This window comes from Podarcis bocagei (genome assembly GCF_964188305.1).
Source record: "Podarcis bocagei genome assembly, chromosome: 1".
NCBI classification, from domain to species: domain Eukaryota; kingdom Metazoa; phylum Chordata; class Lepidosauria; order Squamata; family Lacertidae; genus Podarcis; species Podarcis bocagei.
The window spans coordinates 105574528-105597286 of NC_138125.1; the positions used below are offsets into that span (position 1 = coordinate 105574528).

At 39.0% G+C, this 22759-nt stretch overlaps 2 protein-coding genes across 7 annotated transcripts in view; both read left to right on the top strand.

Moving 5' to 3' along the window:
* Positions 1-22759, top strand: part of KIF5C (kinesin family member 5C) — a 326400-nt gene that overhangs the window by 93601 nt on the left and 210040 nt on the right. The window lies entirely within an intron of this gene.
* MBD5 (methyl-CpG binding domain protein 5) overlaps positions 1-22759 on the top strand; it is a 111510-nt gene that overhangs the window by 36312 nt on the left and 52439 nt on the right. For all 6 annotated transcript variants that reach the window (XM_081167554.1, XM_081167553.1, XM_081167552.1 and 3 more), the window contains exon 2: positions 3255-3353. The gene's annotated coding sequence lies outside the window, so the exon portion shown is untranslated. The remainder of the gene's footprint in view (positions 1-3254; positions 3354-22759) is intronic.

A 22759-nucleotide genomic window follows, 5' to 3' on the forward strand; every position in this document is an offset into this window, starting at 1 on the left:
CCTTCCATGCAGTGGCATCTGCCCTGTGGAAAACACTGGCCATTGAAATTAGGCAGGCTCTTATATTTGTCTGGGACACCATGGTAAGTCAGAATTTGCTCCTCCCCAGTCTTTTTTATTTCCATGCTGACCTAAACCAAAATTTAGCTTTTAGTGTGTCATCTGAACCTGGGCTTATGATAGCTTCTTGCTAACCATGAAGCAAAATGGTTATCAGTTCCCCCTCTCTAGAAGTCTGCACATTTGCATGATCCCAGTAAGGCATAGTTTGGTTTACCATTTACCAGGCCACTGTATTCATTTTGTAGGGTGCCAAAAATAAAATTTCCAGAAGAATGAATTAACTCACAGGCAGCATTTGATGGTTTTTTTCACAACTGTTTTATCTGTTTACTTTTTGTTTTATTGTATACTTCTATGGTATTATGGTGATGATTAGTGTTTATCAATAATAGTTATTACGATAATAGAAAAATGTTTCTCAAAATATTTGCCATAATCAGTCTACATCTCCCCATAAGATTTTTAATTATTTTAAGTAATTGAATAGACTTGTATCTCAGGTTCGTTCTTTCTTTCTTTCTTTCTGTTCAAATAGATGAATGTGTGTTTTCCTCCAGTATTTCCATCACCAGGTAGAAAGAGGAGGTAACTTTTCACCACTTGCCTTCTAGATGCTTTTTAATTATTTGAAATGTTTTGCTCAAGGGAATACTCTCTTCATATGAGATACTGAAGTAGGTATTTGAACAGATGCAAATTGGTTGACTAGCTCTTCATTAAGCAGTTAACTCTCATGAGAGATCTCTCCATAGTTCATTGGATTGGAGCTAGATAGTAAGAAAAATTATTCTGTTGTAGAAGTGTAATCCTTACAAAATGTATATTGCTCTTAAAAGAATAAATCTGAATGTAGTATGTCAACACTTAAAGGGAATCATTACCTCAGCTCAATAAATTGAACTTCTCAAGAGTTGTAAACATAAAGTCTACAGTATTCTGGGAAGTCATCCTGATATAATGTAGATCATGGCTGTTAACAATATACCAATAATGGTTTGTCCAATTGCTGGCAGTTCAGTGAAACACTCCTCTTCCAAAATGGCAGCATGCACTTAAGAAATACCTTTTACAAGATAATGTTCACACGACCTTTTCCTGACATATATGTAAACAACTATTGCAAATTAATCTGATAAATGTTTTTAGTTTTTCCTTTGAAATTACCATTCACCTATACTTACAGAAAGTATGGGTATAAATCAGCCACCCTTAAAAGTTAAAATGTTAAGAGCAGGCTTGTTAGTCTATAGCTCATTAATTCAGAATTCTATCTCTTCCAAGAAGCTGGCAGTTTTGTGCGATGACACAAATGTGTTAAATGAAATAATCTCTAGACGGTTGTTCCTTGAGGCATTTGTAGCTTTCCCCTTCGTGAAGCAGTTTCATCTTAAAGAGTGTGAAGTGTTATACTACTGTAACAATTTTTTCTAGTCGCAGTACTATTCACTCTTTTGCATAACATAATAATTACTCCTGTTATTTAGGGTAAAAATAACCTTTTTTTGTAAGATATTGTAACACATCTTAGTAATAGGAAGAGATTCTGTGTTGCAATATAAAAAGTACTTTGACTTCTGTTAAAGTCTTCACTTGCGATACCTGTCGGCATTCTGAAAGAGTCATGGCTTCAACTAGTGCTGGCCAGTATCTTTACAAATGACTTGAAAGAGAAAATGGATATACTCTACAAACTGATGTATGACCCATTTGGGAACAAAATATGTCTATAGAGAATGACCCATATAACTTAAAATAGAGTTCGGCAATCTTTTTGGGTAGGTCCATCTCTTCCCTCACTTTCTTTGCTCACCTCTCAATTTCCCCTTCCGTACTGTCCACATGAAATTGGGCCAAGGCTTGCAGCTTCCTCACTCCTGACTTAAATGCATTTAAGCCGAACCAATTAGACTGAAAAATCAGCAAGAAACAATGGAAAGCAGTATGCATGGGAAAGAACTACCGTATTTTTCGCTCTATAAGACGCACCAGACCACAAGACGAACCTAGTTTTTGGAGGAGGAAAACAAGAAAAAAAATACTCTGAATCTCAGAAGCCAAAACAGCAAGAGGGATCACTGCACAGTGAAAGCAGCAATCCCTCTTGCTGTTCTGGCTTCTGAGATAGCTGCGCAGCCTGCATTCGCTCCATAAGACGCACACACATTTCCCCTTACTTTTTAGGAGGGAAAAGTGAGTCTTACAGAGCAAAAAATACGGTAAATGCAAATTATAACACGAAAGAAATTGGGCTCCACATAAAGATTTCAGGATTTCAAGAATATCAGGCTGATCACAAATCAACAGCAGCAGCACAATCTTGTCCATTTTAATGAACATCTTCCAGCTTGTATACCTGGAGATCTGACATAAACCACGTATATGCTAGACCCATATGCATCAGGATTAAAACTGCTGGAACAGGTCTATCTAGTTGGTTTTCGGAATAAGTTACCCTCCATGAGAAAAAGAGTAGTTCCTGCAATTCAGAGAGAGGTTGCTGTGATGCTCCCTTTAAAGCATTGGTTTTCAACTGATGGGTTGGCATCTACTAGTGGGGCTGCAGACTGATCCAAGTGGGTTCTCAGCAAGAGCACCGCCGTCATGCAAAAATATAATGAAATATTTTTATATTGTGTAACTATTTTACTGCTTGATTATTTGATTGTTGTTAGCCGCCCTGAGCCCGGCTTCGGCTGGGGAGGGCGGGATATAAATAAAATTTATTATTATTATTATATGATAAAAGGTTCACAACTGAGTCTCCAAATGCATGTTTGGGTTAATAGTGGGTAGTGTGTTGAAGATACTTGCTTTCCAGAAACTAAATCTAGACCCAGGGAGTGATAAACAGTTATTGTCAAATCTGAATTCTTCTTTACTTAGATGGGCAAAGGTGTTTGAAAACGTTTCAAACAGTTGCTACTTTAAACAGAGATAGTAAGACAATAACTTAGCATTAATTTAGGGAAGCTTTTAATGTTTAATAAGTTACTGTATTTTAGCGTTCTGTTGGAAGCCGCCCAAAGTGGCTGGGGAAACCCAGCCAGATGGGCGGGGTATAAGTAATAAATAATAAAAATAAGAATTAATTGAAAATTAATTAATTAATAGAAAAGAATTAATGCTCATAAATGTTTGTCCAGGATGTATTATGCTGTAACCAGCTTCATTTGGAAATGTTTGTCTTTCAGGTTATCATGAATAATGTATTTTGGATATATTTAACAATTGCCGAAGATGATCCTCTTTACAGACAAGGCTTTTGAAATCTGGAATTTTATACAGTAAAGGTAAGGGAAAGTTAACATTAAAATGAAGTAACCAGAGTACTTTGATCTCTTGTTAATATTATAAGTGGAGCTAAAAGAGCATACACCTCCTGAAGTAAGTGTCAGTTACCTATCTATCTACCTACCTATTTTATTACATTTATATATGCCCTTTTTCTCCAAGGAGTTCAAAATGCAGTGACTGGCCCAGGGTCACCTAGTGAGCTTCATGGCCAAGTGGGGATTTGAACCCTGGTCTCCCAGGTCCTAGCCAGGCACACTTCACCACTATGCTTCACTGGCTCTCTACAACTAAACAATCTGAATAATTTTATTTTACAGTGGTGCTTCCTTAACGTTCATATAAATGTTGTCTTGATTGCCTTTTTGTATAGATGTTCTGGTTTGCAGTGTGTGGAAAACCATTCTGTTGGTAGAGACAGGGTGTACAAATACACTTATTTTTTTAAAAAATATTTGCTTTTCTATTATATCTCATCGTCAACACATACTATGTTACTATCATGCCTAAAGTAATAAGAAAGAAATAGTATAGATATAAGACATGGACAAATGATGATGATGATGATAACAACCACAACAACAACAGATCTGTTTTCCTCCAAATTATTTAAATCTTATATATCTTAACTTTTACTTCCCTTCCACTTTTTCCATGATTTCCTATCTACTGTCCTTGACTTCATTAAGAAGATTTAATTGCTGGTATTCATGGATGGCATTATGATGCCAAGTTCAGGGCTTGAAGGAAGCTACTTCTATTCCACTTGCAGGTTGTGAGTGGAATGAAGATGGGATTAAACACTCTCCTAAATTGTGTGTCAGCAGGCTATGCAGTGGTGCCCCGCAAGACGAATGCCTCGCAAGATGGAAAACTCGCTAGACGAAAGAGTTTTCCGTTTTGGAGGTGCTTCGCAAAACGAATCTCTTATGGGCTTGCTTCGCAAGACGAAAATGTCTTGCGAGTTCCTGCGGGTTTTTTCCCCTCCCCCCCTTTTCTAAGCCGCTAAGCCGCTTATCAGCTGATCCGATAAGCCGCTAAAAGCCTCTAATAGTGCTAATCTGCTAATCCGTCAATGGGCTTGCTTCGCAAGATGAAAAAACCGCTAGACGAAGAGAATCACAGAACGGATTCTTTTCGTCTTGCGAGGCACCACTGTATGTGCCAGCATCTTGGGGAAATATGTAACTCATGATTTAAATTAGTATTTCTAGCTCAGTGTGTTCTTTCTGTACAATCATCTATTGAACAAACATATTTTAGATCAAGCTAGACCAGAAATCCAACTTTTGGGATTTGAGTTGTAAGAAGCAGTATTGTGTAAAGCATGTTTTCTTCTCGTAACTTTAAATAGGAATGCACTCTGCATGGGACTGCTCCTAAAGACCGTTTGGAGATGCATTCTGCACTAGTGTTAGAGTTTTGATGGGTTTGATGACTCAAGGGCATATGGCATTGGTACTTAAAAGATTTGTGCTGCCTGCCTGTGTGGTGCTGAGACCAATTCAGGCTTTTAGTTTTGATATATAAAGCCCTGAATAACTTAGGGCTTAGTTATCTGAAGGAATGCCTCTCCCTGTATTGTCTTGTCTGTGCTTGAAGTTGGCTGGGGACACCCTTCTTGCCATTCTATTGTGTAATTCATTTAGCGGGTCTGTGATTCACCAGAGAGCCTTCTCAGCAATGGTGCCCTGCCTATTGAATACCTACTTCCCTAATGCCACTGACATTTCAGCACCAAGTGTAAACCACCGTCTTCCTCCGGGCCTTTTGAATATTTTCAGAAATAGGCCTACTCTGTACAATGGTAGTATGGGGACCGGTCAATTTGGGGGTATTACTAATTGTATATTTTCTCAATTCTTTATTCTATTTGTTTTAAGCATTATAATTCACCCTGGGGTCACTTATGATGATGGTCAGAATATAAATTTTATAAGTAAATAAATAAATTTTTAAATGACAAAAATGGCAAATACATATGAGAATGGAGCTAGATCCTGGCGTTTTTAGCCCATTGTTGAAAGGGTAAGAGGAGTGAAGAAGAAAACAATTGTGAGGAAAGGCAAAGTTTTTCGTCAGCTCCCCATCTCTACCCTGATTTTGTCTCAATCAATATAATAGTTAGAAATGGAAGAGAATAAAGATGGTAATGGTTCAGCTTAAGGGAATATTCTGGCAATTTTTTCAGAGATAATTTTCCAGTGGAAGAAAGGCGGAGTTTTGGTTCTCAATCCCATGATGCTGTAAGAAATGAAGAAATTATTTAAGATCAAACTGGGGGAGAGAAGTAGTAATTTGGCAGGTTGCTGTTAAGTAAAGATGTAAGGAATAAGTGGGGAGCCAGTTTGGTTGTAAAATAAATGATTTTTATGCCTGGAGTCCAAAGGTACATAATTTTTTTCGCAGTCATTCAAGATAACATAGAAATCCACAAAATGTCTGTACATATTTTTTCACTTGTGCTGAAACCATTGTATTCGTACAGAGGGATACACCAATTTCCTACACAATTACATGCTCTCACAAACCTCCATAACTCGAATTCTTGTTGAACAAAATATCTTTGAACATAGATGTCTATTTATCGAAAGCACAACAATGTGATTTCATTAATTTCATTTCACTATTTATTTGTCCAGCTGCTACTATCCTATTGCTTTCTTCATCCATCTGTTTTGGTGATGTTGAGTTGTTCTTTTTTCCCTAAACTGAAATAATTGTACAAACTTCTTCCTTGGCACTGCCATCCTCTCTGAAGTGTATATTTTAAGCTGGCCCACTTATTGTGCACCACAACTTTTTCTTGAGCTTTGGGGAATTTATCAGAACAAATGTACAAAACCTTGATGTGCATCAAGTTTTTGACGACCTCTTTAGGGAATGCTTTATCATTTGGGGAACAAATCTATCTTGTTAAGAACCTTTTAAACCATGTAAGTATTGTGATGAAGTATATTTGATTTATTATTCTGATTTTAAACTTTTATTTTTGGTGGATAATGTTTGAATAATATGTGTTTAAAAAAAGTTACTGATGTCAAGGGCCTTGGTTTTGCCCAGTATTACTTCAGTAAGCAAAAGAAATCAATAAGTAGTTTGGCAGCAAAGTTAAGTCCTAATGGGCTATTCTCATTCACTTGGAAATAAATATTATTTGCAGTCTAATTTCATTGCACCAAGAATATTGCTTAATTTTCAGTTTCAGACTTCATCTTTATGAAAATAAAAATAAAAAATATTAATGCAGCTTTTGTAGTTTTATAAATGTCCGGCTGAATTTTTTCAAAAGTGCTGACTAGCCGGTTCCTCAGTGTAATAAACATTTGTTGAAGAATGAAATACCTTGAACAGAACTCTCTTGTCCAAAGGGAGACATTTCCCCATATCTATTGATATGTTAAGCAAGGTGCACTGGAATATAGGGAATGAGGTGTTCAAATAATAAAGTTTACAACTGAAAAATTCAAGGCTTTAAAAGGAGAATATTCAATTTAAAGGCATAAGACTTGCTGAGTGAGACTCCAATGCCTATCTAGTCCAGCATTCTGTTTCCCAAAATGTCTAACAAGATGTCTGTGGGGAAGCCTCAAAGCAGGACATGAGGGGCATGTTGTTCCCCAGCAACTGGCATTCAGAAATGTGCCGCCAACGTGTAGCCATCATGGCCAGTAATCGTTGATGAATTTGTCTAATACCTTCTTAAATCCAATTAAGCTGGTGGCCATCACCAAATTGCATGTAAATGAATTCCAGTGCAGGAATACAAATGATTCTTAAAAAAATAAAAATAGAAGGGTAGTTCAGGTTGTCATTTCATAGGCAGAATCCGAGTCAGTTATTCAAGACTCATTCTTGTTCTACTTATTTCCATCTGTTTTAGTTAGGCCCAAATGAGAAATATCCATTGGTCAGACCACAGGAATAAAAGGGCAACACTTTAGAGCTGGATTTATGCCCATCTGGCTGGCAAAAGCCAGCCAGGACAGCACAGATTTAGGAGACTGCTCTGGAGCAATTTCCATCAGAAAGGTCACAGAAGTGACTGTTTCTCTTTGGTTGGAATCTTCCCTGTAGAATTCCACAGGTTCTCTGATTGATCTTTTCCTTTTCAATAAGTACACAAGGTCACCAGGTGAAGATTGGCAGAAGTTTGGGATTTGATGACCAACACCCTACAATGCTTGTCCAGATACTCATCTCAACGAGCATCAAAGCCAATGTTTCAGTAGTGGCCAAGTGTGCCCTTCAGAAGTACCATCTTAAAGCACTGAAATTTCGTCTCAGGAAAAAATAACTTGCTTTTGTAAGTGATACCCAGTCATACAGGCACTTGCTGAGGAAGGATTTTGGAAGAATAAAAGCGCTGTAGGTTTACTTTCCTATCATGATACTTTAAACACGATTTAGATGTTATAAGAAGCTGAGCACAACATGGAGCTCTAGAGGTGCAGTTAACTAATCAAATGCCTGGCAAGCATAGTGGCAACAAATGTTAGGTACTCTATTCAGATGTGTGAGCAGTTGTTGGAGAACCCTAAATCACAAAATTACAGGACTGTTTATATAATACTATCCAAGCTGCTATATTGTGATTTATGAACTAAGTCTTGGAATGCTCTTCTTACGAAGGGAAATGTGACTGATTTTGGTTCGGAAATATCACAAAGTGACATTTATAGTGGCTTTTGGGTGGGGCACATACCTTGCATTTTTGCATAATGGCCTGGAAAAGGGATACCCAAAGAGAAAATCTGTGTATCAACTGCAGACAGGAGGGGAGCCCCCCCCCCTTCTGTGAATCCTACCACTTTTAGAAGTACAGATGATGGAAATAAGGGAAATGGTTGTCGCACCCAAGATGTATAATTCTCTGCCCCTAGAGCTGCAATCTGCTTCCTCTTTGTTAACCTTCTGCCACCTTTTGAATACCTTTATGGTCTAATTGTAACTCTTAAAAACACACATACTTGATCCTTCCATACTTTTTGTGCTTTTCTGAAATTTGCAACTGTGTTTTGTGTTTTCATTTTCAGATTTTGGTTTTTTTACTCTATTCTGTTGGCTTCCTTGAGCATTTTACTATCAGGTGGAATGGCACTTGCATATCTTGATTTCTTCATATGGGAGTGAAATTCTCTCTAACGAGATTGTGCAAGCAGACAAATATTTCAGTGATTCTCAAACTGTGGAGCAGGCTTCCCTGGAGATTTTTGGTTGGAAATTTCAGGAGGTAGAGAGAGAGGATCCAGTAATAAAAACATCTATACGAGGGGTAGCAATGTTAGTCTTCAAGGACCACAAGACTGAATTACAGAGAAATCTAATTTTGTGCTGTTTATGATGAAAGGTCATCTCTCTTCAGTTATGTGTAGATTCTAATCAAGTATTCTAAAATGTATATGCTCATTTCTGATCTAACCACAAATTTGATCTAAAGCTCATTGGTTGTTAGCATTTGGACAGGAGTTTGGTAATACAAGTCCAGATTACTTAGAAAGCAGTCAGATTGTCACTGTATTTAAAAGATACTTTGTAAAGAAGAAGAAGAGAAGAAGAGTTTGGATTTGATATCCCGCCTTTCACTCCCCTTCAGGAGTCTCAAAGCGGCTAACATTCTCCTTTCCCTTCCTCCCCCACAACAAACACTCTGTGAGGTGAGTGGGGCTGAGAGACTTCAAAGAAGTGTGACTGGCCCAAGGTCACCCAGCAGCTGCATGTGGAGGAGCGGAGACGCGAACCCGGTTACCCAGATTACGTGACTACCGCTCTTAACCATCAATCTTTGGCTGATAAGATATAAGCAGGACCATGGTTTGCAGCCTTCAACCCACAGAATCTCAGTGATTCCCCTCAGCTGCCACTGGATTTGAAACCTTCTATAGTTGAAGGATTCTTTTTCGTACATGAACATGCAATAAACTTTATAGCAAATGTTACATCCTTGTGACTAAACACATCCATATCATGACCAAAAGTCATAGTATATAATGTTTCACTGTATGACTCAACAGTTTATGCTGCTTCTTTTAGGCAGTTGATCAGATCAGTTTGTGTAACCTTGTTACAACCTAAATTTTCACAACCTTAGATCAACATCCTTAGTATTGTTATTTGCTGCTGTATACAGTCACATAGTTAAGCAGCTACATTGAATAAATTGAATTAGATAATATTATACTTGCCCAAGCCATGTAAACATTCCTGTTGCTAAACACAGAATATCAGCAGGTGAGTTTATGGAGAGAGAAATATTTATAATTTTGGACTAGTCTTACAATTTTGTTGGACTGCTCCTTCAACCTGCTAAGTAGTAGTGTTGTTGTTAGAAAAGCTATGCTCTTACAAAATCTGTGAATTGGATATTGGTACTATCTTGCTGGAGGGTACTTATTGCATCAGCTGAGACTTTTATTATGAAAACTTAACAAATACTGACACAGAGTAGCCAAGCTAATTTGAAAGTGCTGATTTTGATAATGTTCTGCCCGTTTGCACTCATAATGCACTCATAATAATTTGTTCTAAAAACTCAAGTATTCAGTGTATTGATTTTGATGTCACAAACTCATCGGTTTTAGAAACATAATATATCTGCATGTATTTCAAACAATAATAGACAGGTTGAGAAGAGAGAGGAAAGGGTATGGAAAATCTTGAGGTCTGGCATGGCAGCACAGTTTCAGCAGCTAGTACCTCTGTTTTAGGACCATGGGGGATATGTTGAAACACAGAAAATTGTGACTGTGGACTAGATCAATTCCATGCCCTTCCTTCTTTATAGCTAGGTAAATTGTACTACCAAAATGTTCTTGATGAGATTAAGGAGAAATTTACATAACTTCTCATCATGTTGTATCTACCTCCTGATTAAAATGAAAGCTGTGCTGTGATTTCAGTGCAATTTTTTGGCTGCTTCAAGCTCCATCTTTTAAATTTTGGGGATGGGGTGGAGTTCATGCATTGCAGTGGCAAGGTTTGTAGGAAGTAGTCAACTGTAAGCTTTCCATTAGGTATCCTCAAATCTATGTTTCACAAGGTGAAACATAATTGAGAGGAATGAAAATAAGGTATGCAGAATCAGAACCACTATGGTGGTTAGAGAAGTGGTTTTATTTAATGTTGGCAATTGCTTTTCCACTTTTCATTGACTGGATACTTTAAAGGTAAAGGTAAAGGGACCCCTGACCATTAGGTCCAGTCATAGACAACTCATCTCACTATTGGTCGAGGTAGCCGGCGTACAGCTTCAGGGTCATGTGGCCAGCATGACTAAGCTACTTCTGGCGAACCAGAGCAGCGCACAGAAACGCCGTTTACCTTCCCGTCAGAGTGGTACCTATTTATCTACTTGCACTTTGATGTGCTTTCGAACTTCTAGGTTGGTGGGAGCAGGGACCAAGCAATGGGAGCTCACCCCGTCATGGGGATTCGAACCACCTACCTTCTGATCTGCAAGCCCTAGGCTATGTGGTTTAACTCACAGCGCCACATGTGTCCCTTTACTGGATACTTTAGACCCCAGCAAATACAAATTCTTTCTTGTCCCTCATCTTATTTCTTTATGAAATAAAGACTTTGGAGGGTTTTCTTCCACTAGACTTAAACATCATGTGTTCCCAGAATATTAAGAATGTGATTCATCCCAGTGTGGGTGCAGCGGTGAGTGTGCAGGTAGATTTGGGAGTAGGATGCATGTTACCCGAACTTGTGTCAAGGTAGCAGGTAGGTTGAATAAGGAAGGATACAAGAAGAAGTACTTAAGCCTTCCATCCACAGTCACAGCACACTGCAATGCACTTGAAGGGGAAGGAAGGAAGCACCTTCTTTATAAGAGAATACATTTCTGCAGGCACAGATCACGCCTACGACTACAATGTTTGATGACCCAGTGAAGTCATATTTGTAGTAAACCCTTTGAAATAATCAGACTTAGAATTAATTATTTGAATAGATATTCTCTGAGCATGAATAGCATTGAATATCGTTCAAAGAATGTTAGCAATTGTGTACTCTGGGAGCTTTCACTCGGGAGCTGAGTCCTCAGTGTTTTAGTGCACTTCCTCGGATAGTATGTTTCTGGTATCATTGTATCTTAGAGCATTTAAATTTCTTTCTGAAGGCTAGTTGCCTTACATGCTTTCATTCTCTAATTTGCAATGGTTAAGTTGGCATAGCTTCTTGTACTACTGCTTTTTTTTATACATATACCGTATTTTTTGCTCTATAAGACTCACTTTTTCCCTCCTAAAAAGTAAGGGGAAATGTGTGTGCGTCTTATGGAGCGAATGCAGGCTGCGCAGCTATCCCAGAAGCCAGAACAGCAAGAGGGATTGCTGCTTTCACTGCGCAACAATCCCTCTTGCTGTTCTGGCTTCTGAGATTTTTTTTTCTTGTTTTCCTCCTCCAAAAACTAGGTGCATCTTGTGGTCTGGTGCGTCTTATAGAGCGAAAAATACGGTATATTGTTTCCAGTATGCTGTGCTAGTATTTAGAAACTAGCACCATCCTAAGATGCAAGTGATATTTTTTACACGTAGTATGTGTGACCTTGTTTAAAAGTTCTATCTTGAATCCAGAAGCTTTAAAATACTGTAATATTTTAAGAAGTGGGTCACTGCCCTTGTGTAGTCTTGAAAGAATTCTTAGTTTGAATCTTATTTACAAAGCAATCTTGTAATATTCCATTTGACAAAAGGGAGAATATATTTAACATTCAACAATTATGACTCTGATTGGTCTGCAAAAGCTGGTTCTTTCCTTTACATTTTATTTATTATGTCACCTTCCCAAGGCTCAAAGTGGCATACTATCAGTGTATAAAATAAATTAAATACAAACAGCATTAAATGAAACACAGAGATCAGCCCTGTGGGATTAAAACTGGAGTAAATGCAAACCATTATTTCTGCTAAATTAGTTATCCATATTTTGTGTAGACTTCCATAAGGGCAGTCATGTTAGTCTGTTTTAGTAAAAACAATGTGTTTTGTGCCATCTTGAAGACTAAATTTATTATGGCATAAGCTTTAGAGCAGGCATGGCCAAACTTGGCCCTCCAACTGTTTTGGGACTACAATTCCCATCATCCCTGACCACTGGTCCTGCTAGCTAGGGATCATGGGAGTTGTAGTCCCAAAACAGCTGGAGGGCCAAGTTTGGCCATGCCTACTTTAGAGGGTTCCATATTTTGTCTGTAGGGAAACCTAAACGCTTGCTTGGTGGTCTTCTGGATATGTTTTTGCCTTTTAACTAAATGATGCTTGTTTTACTACACATTCATTATGTGTAGGTCTTGTCATCTGGGCAGCCCAGGACCTCCATACACACTGCCCAGGCTTGCACCCGGGGAGGTCACTTTGGTGCTGCTAACGCACCTGGAGGTCTCTCCATTGTCTCTCAAGGCAGATGTATGCCAACAACAAAAATGGAACCTCCCTTAGGCACCATTAAAAAAAAAATCAGCTAAGAAATAGAACTACTATCTATCAGAATAACAGTTTGTGATTTACCACAACAGGTAACATTGCTGTTGCGACACACACACACACACACACACACACACACACACACACACACAATGTATATTGAATTCACTAGCACTACTTCACTTTGGGTATAGAAATATGATGGCTAGAGAGATGCATGCAAAAAAGGAGCTAAAAATAAATGGTAGCTTTCATGTTTGCTTTATGTCCTAAATCATACAAGAAATCCTTTTCAGTTGCAATATACTTCTGTGAGACTCATAATTTAAAAACCTTTAATTTTCTTAAGTAGAGAGTCCAAACATCAGTTACTAATTCTTTGAGAGAAATGGGGATGGTGTTATAGTGTTAATATGCAATATACAGACAAATGCTTGCCATGGCAACCAACAGTTCGTAGGGGTGAGTGCGAAGTCATAGGGAGTTTACAAGTGCTTTCTCTTTTTCCAGCATAGGTGGCATATATGAATAATTTTCTACTATTTTGTGCTGTTGTATTGACTTGCTTGTCAATAGATTATTTTAATTCTGTTTTTAAACTGAGTAAGAATTGCAAGTATGCCATTTTTAGAAAAATAAAATATACCTTGCTTGTCAATTGAAGGATTCATTTAGAAAACAAATGTCTGCTTTCCGTCATAAAACACATTATTAAAGCCTGTCACTTCCTTATAAGATGTTTTAATGGCATTCACTTTATTGACTAAATTGAAGTCCTCTGATTGTTTATACATGCACATTTTTTTAAAAACCAACAACAACATTTCCTTCCACCCTGCTTTATTATTATATCGAAGCAAAAGGCAATAATGTTGCCTGTAGACTGCCTCTGCTAAATTTTAAAGCAGTGCGCTAGTAATTCCTTTGTACACTTCACTCTTTGAATAACTTAATTTCAGTTTAATGCATTTTTAAAAATAATGCTTTCTGATACTGTGTTTTCTTAAGCTCACAGAAGCTTTAGTTACAGGAGTAATTTTCATTTGTTATGGCATTTAAGTGGGACAGGGCACATATCTTCATCAAGAATTATTTAATCGATTTTCAACTGAGAATAGTTTATCCAGTTTTTTGTTCTTGTAGCAACTATAAATGTTTTCATCCATACTCTCAGGTATCATGTATGATGTCAATAGGAATAATGTGGTTCCAGAAGCCTAATAATAACAAGACTTGTCTCATAGTACTCAGAGAATCAATAGCCAGATGGTACTGGGATTCAGCTACCCACTCAGGGGTCATGTTTATTTTCTCACTGTATCAATAATCTACATATCAGTACTTGAGGAGGTACTTCATGGTAATGCAGATAATGTTGCTTTCCTGTGCTGAGGGCTATAGAAATACATATTCTACCCATTCAGAATTTTCAGAGATCTTCATCAAGCATCTAGCTTTAAATTCATTGTAGAACCATTTTGAATCGTTGGCCTGTCCAATTGGTTCTCATTTGAATTGTATTTGTACAGTGGATTGTAGAAGTGCTGTGAAAATACTTCCAGCATCTGCCTTTCATTTTGCCACATCTTTTAAGACAAATTAATGAGACTCTGTTTAGATGAAGGGTAGGACCAGTGACAGCAATGGCTACAGTTTTTGTTCATGGGTGGTCTTTCAACTTTAAGACTCCTGTGTTAGTAAAGGGAATTGGACAGGTGCAACTTTCTATCCCTTTGCAACTGCTCCTTCTGAAGTCCTCTTCTAAATAGGTATTAAAGGTATAGGAACTCTAGCTTTGAAAGGTTTTTCCATTCCTGATCTAACTTACTAAAGGTAGACACCTGGCATTGCTGCTCCATGTCTGGTTCATGCATAGAAAACACTTAAATTTGTTCAAGCAAGTACAAATTATCTGTTCGATTTATGATGCTGTGTTCATTGCTTTTGTGTAATTTAAGTAATGTCACTATGTCATTAACTCCACTATGTCTTGGCCCATGTGCATAGTCAAATAATCTATTTGTAGCCACCATCACTTGCATCCCTGTGCATCGAATGTAGCAGGCTGTGGCTTGCAGCAGGTTATACAATGATCAGGAAACTAGTTCTTAAGGTGCTACAGGACCTTTTCATTGTTACACTATGGAGACCGCTTGCAACCTTTCTTTGGAGCAAATTGGAAGAATTGTTGAGCTTTTCAGGGGGCAGGGGGAATCCTCCCCCCCAAAACGAAGTTTTTAAGCTATTTTTAAGGAAATTCAGCAAAAAAAATAAAATGAACACTTCCGACATGGGTTGCCATATGCCTGAGTAGACATTATTCTGCCTAGATGCTAATTCCAGCAGTCGAGTCTTGGATATGTCTGGGAAATTCGGGACGTATGGCAACCCACAGGATTTTATCCTGTGAACTGCCCTGAGACCTGCAGGTATAGGGAGGTATATAAATTCAATCAATCAATCAATCAGTTCCTCCAGTGTCGTATGAAGAAGGAAAACTAGATAATGTCACACAGCCCTGCTGAATTCTGTGCTATCTAGTCCAGCATTTTTTTCTCACAGTGACCAACCAGGTGGCTTTGGGAAGCCTGCAGCAGGACATCAGTGCATGAACATTCTTCCCTACAAGATCCCCAGCAATGGTATTCATACTGCCTCTAATGTTGGAAGTAATATATAGTCATCATGGCATGTGACCATTGACAGCCTTATCCTCTGAATTCATTTAGTTCCCTTTTAAAGCCATCCAAGTTGGTGGCCACATTGCTACATCTTGTTAAAACTATGCACCGTGTGAAGAGATATACACATTCAATTTCTGAAAGAGGAGGAGAATGTGTGAGTGCTTTTGTGCCTGTATATCTGATAGCGGGTGGCGCTGTGGGTTAAACCACAGAGCTTAGGACTTGCTGATCAGAAGGTTGGCGGTTTGAATCCCTGCGACGGGGTGAGCTCCCGTTGCTCGGTCCCTGCTCCTGCCCACCTAGCAGTTTGAAAGCACGTCAAAGTGCAAGTAGATAAATAGGTACCGCTCCGGCGGGAAGGTGAACGACGTTTCCGTGCGCTGCTCTGGTTCGCCAGAGGTGGCTTAGTCATGCTGGCCACATGACCTGGAAGCTGTACGCCGACTCCCTCGGCCTATAGAGCGAAATGAGTGCGCAACCCCAGAGTCGGTCACAACTGGACCTAATGATCAGGGGTCCCTTTAACCTTTACCTTTTTTTATCTGATAACACCTCTTTCACAGGTGGACTGTGCATTAGATTATGCAAAATCAAACAGCATGTCTCTAAACTAGATAGCTTCGGTCCTAATTGTTTCTTGCATGTTGGAAAGCATTTGAATACATGGAGGGCTCTTTCATTGCCACCAAGTCTCCCACGCACACTGCATCTACTTGCACTACATCACATTGCATTTTGAAGGGTTTCCCTGAGTCTCAGCAGAGTTTTTTGTGGGGGCCACTGCAGGAAGGAGGAGGTTGTCAAGCCCTACCACAAATGCAGAGCACTGTCCGCAGTTCTTAGGATCCAACATCTTGCTTGCATGTTGTGCAATGACTATGAAGCCGAGAGTAATGTTTTTGGTGAAAGGTTCACTTTCGAAAATTAAATCCATCATACACTTCCATTTCTATGTATTAAACGTTAGTTTATGGTAAGGTACAATTTGAATTTATATTACTCTACGCTGTAAAATCCCTGCTCTATATGCACATCAAGATTAAGTAAATATTGTGCTGCAGAATAGATTTATTAGGACCTATTTCTACCTCCTATTTTCATTTTTGCCTATATGACCTAGTTTTTGAAAACCTAGGTTGGAATTTGCTGCATTGCTGATGTTTTCCTTTCAATCCATTGAAATTATTTTGTTACTAGTAAATTAGTTCTGCAGCACTGATAAATGCAGCATAACTAAAACAGCATGTCCAAGAATATGAGTAATCATTGCTTTTATTCAAACTATGTATAAAGAATATCATTTTTCCCTATTTCTACAGCAATCTGTTATGTAGCATAGAATTGCATGACTATGTTGTGCTATGACCACTTGCTTTCTTGTTAATTATTCAAACACATGCTGTATAGATGGACTTATACATAGGGTGTTCACCTATAGCATAGTTATGTACTGAACACTCAAGTGATCTATCAGGAGTATATTTACACAGCATTTTCTGATGGTGTACTATTATCAAACAGAATTCTGAGTCCTCCAGAGTTTATATAAACAAAAACGTTGAACTTGCTACTTTGTGTTTGACAGCCCTTTCCGAACTCTGGAATGACAGTTTTCAGAGTTAAAAATTCTGAATTTCACTGCAAAATGCTATTTTGTTTTCATTTGATTGAATGCGTTTGACCAAAACTTTCATAATCTTACATATACTGGTATTTTATTCAGACAAGTATAAGTTACTCTGAAGGAAGATAGGCACCTGTATACATATGAAAGGTGCATCTAGTTAATTCAGTAAGACCTGAGGGTGTGTGAGAGAATGTTGTTGGAAATGTGATGTGCAGTGAAATCCTATACATGCCTACTCAGAGGTAAGCCCCATTGAGTTCATTAGGACTGAAAAAGGTAAAGGTAAAGGACCCCTGACAGTTAAGTCCAGTCGCGAACAACTCTGGGGTTGTGGCGCTCATCTCGGTTTACTGGCAAGGGAGCCGACATTTGTCCGCAGACAGTTTTTCTGGGTCATGTGGCCAGCATGACTAAGCCGCTTCTGGCAAAACCAGAGCAGCGCACGGAAACACTGTTTAGCTTCCCACCAGAGCGGTTCCTATTTATCTACTTGCACTTGACATGCTTTCGAACGGCTAGGTTGGCAGGAGCAGGGACCGAGCAACAGGAGCTCACCTCGTCACGGGGATGTGAACCGCCGACCTTCTGATCGGCAAGCCCGAGGCTTAGTGGTTTACAGTATAGCAGGACTTACTCTCAGCAAATGTGAATAGGATTCGAGCCATAGATTTATGTTGGCTATATGTGTGAAGGCTGCTTCTGCATTCATTGCTGGATTAGAGCAATAGGCCTCAAGTTGAACACTTGTGTGATTCTTCATTGGCATACCTGTGTTGTATGGGTGTAGTTTTTATGTAGTTTGGAAACTTCCTTTGGATTTATTCTTTTAAACCCTTTGCTATCTTTGTCTTCGAGTTTGGTGAAGCCCAAACTTTTGTGTGTAATTCTGTGAATCCTAACTTCCATTTTTGCAGGGATGTGTTTTAAGAACATCGAGGCGGGCTCAAGGGCTTTGAGGCTGTGCCTGTATCTACCCCCTCCTTCATGGCCCCCAGCTACCTTCCCTCACTGTGTCTAAACCAGGAGGGTGCTTGACTCCAGCTACCATCATCCTTGACTATTGGTCATGTTGGATGGAGCTGATGGCAGCTGGAGTCCAATAAAATCTGGAGGGTATGACTTTGCTAGCTCCTGGTCTAAACCCTAATTCTTGCTGTTTGACTGATATCTCAAGGCCAGTTAAACATATGCAAATACCAAATTACTGAGTTCAAAATAAAGCATGCCAAATTCATTTTCAAAATACACAACCTGAACATGCTGGTTTCCATAATTATTAGTATAATGTGTAATGTATTTAATCTACCATTATGATCAAAGTTCATTGCTTAACATGAAACAACAGATGAGTTGCATATTCTTCGTTAGAAGCTAAATATTGTTCAAAGCCATACAAGGGAATACACATTAAGGGAGTGTGTATACATCTTACAGAATTCTGTAAGTAACATAATTTGATTTGCCATAATATTTGGTTGTGAATTTGCTTATTGCAATCCTATGTGCACGTTTGCACTGAAACACCATAGGGAATGGGTAGGCAAACTAAGGCCTGGGGGCTGGATCCGGCCCAATTGCCTTCTAAATCCGGCCCTTGGACAGTTTGGGAATCAGCGTGTTTTTACATGAGTAGAATGTGTGCTTTTATTTAAAATGCATCTCTGGGTTATTTGTGGGGCATAGGAATTTGTTCATATTTTTTTTTTCAAAATATAGTCCGGCCCCCCACAAGGTCTGAGGGATAGTGGACCGGCCCCCTGCTGAAAAAGTTTGCTGACCCCTGCCATAGGGCTTACTGAAGCATTCAGTGGGTCTTACTCCCAGGTAAGTTAGGATTGCTACCTTAGTGTAGAATTAGATCTTTGGATAAAAAAAAAAAATAACAGCAGACTTTGTCTGAAAGGATCAGGTTTTGCATAGGCATGTTAGTGAGATTAGGCTTCTGTATTGAGATGAATCTTCTCTTTAGGCTTCTTTATTGAGATGAATCTTCTTCCAAACTTAGTGAGTGAAAATAAAGCAGAGTCAAGGAATTAAAACAACAACAGAACAATATATATCTCTTCTTTAATGTTTTCTAATTTTTTTCTGAGGACTAGTGTGTGGCACCATGCATAGCTTGCACAGTTTTTGTGTGGCCTATGATGTACTGTCTCAGAGGTCACCAAACTCCTTGGGCCAGTGGGCATATGTAGAATTTAAGAGAAGTGCTAGTCGCAAAATGGCTGCTGCAAGGTGTGTGGCATAACAAAAAAAAAAATGATTGCTACATTAAAAAGCAGACAAAGACTGAACCAAAGCATGATGCGGTTGTTACGCCAATGAGCCACCCCATCAATGAAGGAAAAAGGCATCTATATCAGCTACTGTCTCATTAACTCACGAATGGTTCAGAATGGTAAGGAGGGTAAGTGTCCAGTCCTGGCATCCCATGAAATATTTGCATGTTTAAAGAGGCCAAGTCCCTGCAAATAAGACTGAGCAGTTAGCGTGAACAGTCTCGGGTAATGTGGTTTATTGACCTGTTATCTGCTGAGATCTTTTGTTGGGCACCACAGGAAATACAGGTACCCATGAGCACCACATCAAAGACTCCTGCACGATATTGTTTTCTTCAGTATCTTTCTCCATGTCTCTGTTACTTTTTTTAAAAAAAATTCTGCCCCGCTCCCTCCAATTCAGGGTGTAGAATTTGAGTGTTGATGTTTTAAAGTTGTATTTTGTGTTAATATGAACTAAGAGAGGGATTAGCCACCACCTCCTTGGCTATTTCTCCTCCTTGGCTTTTTTAGATTTAGAGCTTGACTGCCATTATCAGTGTTTCACCTAGTTACATTTTTTTTTAAATTAACATTGCAAAGCACAAAGAATTATCTGAAACAACTCAGTAGATGAACTATGCTATCCACTAATTTTAAGGCTTGCTCATTTGAGAACCAGTGTGATATGATGCTTAAGTACTGGACAGACTCAAACTATGGTGGTACCTTGGGTTACAGACGCTTCAGGTTTCAGATGCTTCAGGTTACAGACTCCACAAACTCAGAAATAGTACCTCAGGTTAAGAACTTTGCTTCAGGATGAGAACAGAAATTGTGCTCCAGCGGCGCGGCAGTAGCAGGAGGCCCCATTAGCTAAAGTGGTACCTTAGGTTAAGAACAGTTTCAGGTTAAGAACAGACCTCCAGAACGAATTAAGTTCTTAACCCGAGGTACCACTGTATACACTTTGCTATACTCTCTCTGGATAGCTTTGAGCCAGTCAACATCCCTCAGCCCAACCTATCTCACAGAGTTGCCATGAGGCCATGAGGACAACATTGGGGGACGTGCCATGAGGACAACATTGGGGGATGTGGATGCATGCTGCTCTGGGGTGTTGGGGGAATTGTTGTTGGTTGTTGGTTCTTCATAAACCATTTCTTTATTAATTCATAAAGTTCAGCTACGTTATACCTCTGTCTTTACTGTTCCTTAAGTTTGCTTTTCCCAAAGATTCCTAAAGATAACTTGTGGTGCTTTTGTGTAGAAGGAAATCAGATATGGAATGAAGTACTTGCATGCATCCTCTATAATAATAATAATAATAATAATAATAATAATAATAATAATAATAATAATAATTTATTATTTATACCCCGCACATCTGGCTGGGCTTCCCCAGCCACTCTGGGCGGTTTCCAAAAGAATATTAAAATACTATAATACATCAAACATTAAAAGCTTCCCGAAACAGGGCTGCCTTCAGATGTCTTCTAAAAGCCTGGTAGTTGTTGTTCTCTTTGACATCTGGTGGGAGGGTGTTCCACAGGGAAGGCGCCACTACCGAGAAGGCCCTCTGCCTGGTTCCCTGTAACTTGGCTTCTCGCAGTGAGGGAACTGCCAGAAGGCCCTCGGTGCTGGACCTCAGTGTCCGGGTAGAACGATGGGGGTGGAGACGCTCCTTCAGATATACTGGACCAAGGCCGTATAGGATGTGAGGGGGAGCAACAACTCGAGTTTTAAAGTAAGTGTACAAAACCACTTGCTTCTTTTGCTATGCTTGCATAAGCCCTTGCTTTGCACAGTCACATCTAGGGAGAAGCTTCTTGTGAAGAACCTAAGCAGGGGGTTGCCAACCTCTTTCGACCTAAGGGCACATTTGGAATCAGAGGCTGCCATCACAAATGGCTGCCATAGCAGACCTGTTTGTTTGTTTGTTTGCTTGGTTGGTTGGCTGGTTCGTCAGTCAGTCTCAATATCTCAGGAAATATAGACCCAACCCCAGAGAGGGACAGAGAGGAAAGCACGCACACAGCACTTTATTGCAAAGCACAAACAATTTGTGCTTACTTTTTTCATTCTTTTTTAAAAAAAAATATTAAAGATTTCATGGTTTACAAAAGTATGTGCAATATCTCTATTTTCAAGTTACATTTTCTCCAAATGAGTTTCATTTGTTGAGATATTAGTGTTACATTAGGAAGGAAAGGGGGAAAGAGGTGGAGGGGGGAATGGTGAGTGGAGTGGGGTTGGGTGGCAATGCTTCTATCCTACTTAGTGTATGTGTGCTTATTTTTGTCTGTCTTATCTTTTTGAACATATTTTCAGGGTGCTTAGCCCATTTCCTGCTAGGCTCTTCCTGCTAAGAGTCAGCCTAGAAAACTTTATAAGAAAGTAGGAAAGAGTGATACCCTTCCTCCCCCCCCCCCCCCTGTGTTTGCTTCCCTCCCCACTTCCAAAGTAGGTAAGGGTAGAGGCAAAGCCAGAGGTCTCATGGCCACCAGAGAGCATCTTGGGTGCAATTGTGCCTGCAGACACCACGTAATTCTGTGGTTAAAGGGTATACTTCAAAACGCAGCAACACTGAGCTGCTCAGTAACAAGAAAATCAGTGCATAGAAGACACCTTTGCATTTCCTCATAATCTCTTGCATAAAACAATTTTCAACTCAATTTGGTGAGCCACCGATAATACCATTATCATGGATAATGAAAGCATCTATTCCTTGTCAGCTATGTCATTTTTAGGATTGAAAAGGACAGTAGCTGGAGAACAGTTTGTTGGAAAAAATGCTCCCCAAGTGCCTGATGAACCCAGCATTTAATCACTCGATAAAAATACTGCAGTGTGATATGTAATGTGATATTTTTAAAAGTGATTTAATGGCTGTTGTCACAAGAAGTTCTTTTGTGCAGTTAAAAAGCACTAAGGATGAAATAATTTCTCAGAAAATAGGAAGGTGTTTTTCCTTATCTACGTTTGAGTAATGAACCAAGTTGGTGGTAATCCAAATGTGTTAACGTTATGTATTATTCTCTTGTATGGAGTTCTTTATGTCCTAAGGGCAGTGTTATATGAAAGTGGGGGGAGGGAATGCAACAGCAAGTTTGAACTCCTTTTTCATAAATATAAATTAAGTTCATAGACCAGGTCATTGGAGTATTTTTTGTTTTGTTACTCTTTGCTAACATAAAATCAAAAATACAAATAAACAAACAAAATATAATCTTCTCTGACAACAAATGGAAATAAAATATGTACATCTATAGACATGGAAAATAATAAATCATTTTGAGGGCCCTTGAGACCCTAGCTCTGTAGTTCTTTCAGTTTCCCATTCCATGTAGCTGAGGTAAAAATGACCCCAACATTTTCAGCAGTTAGTTGCAGGGGAGCATGGACCAC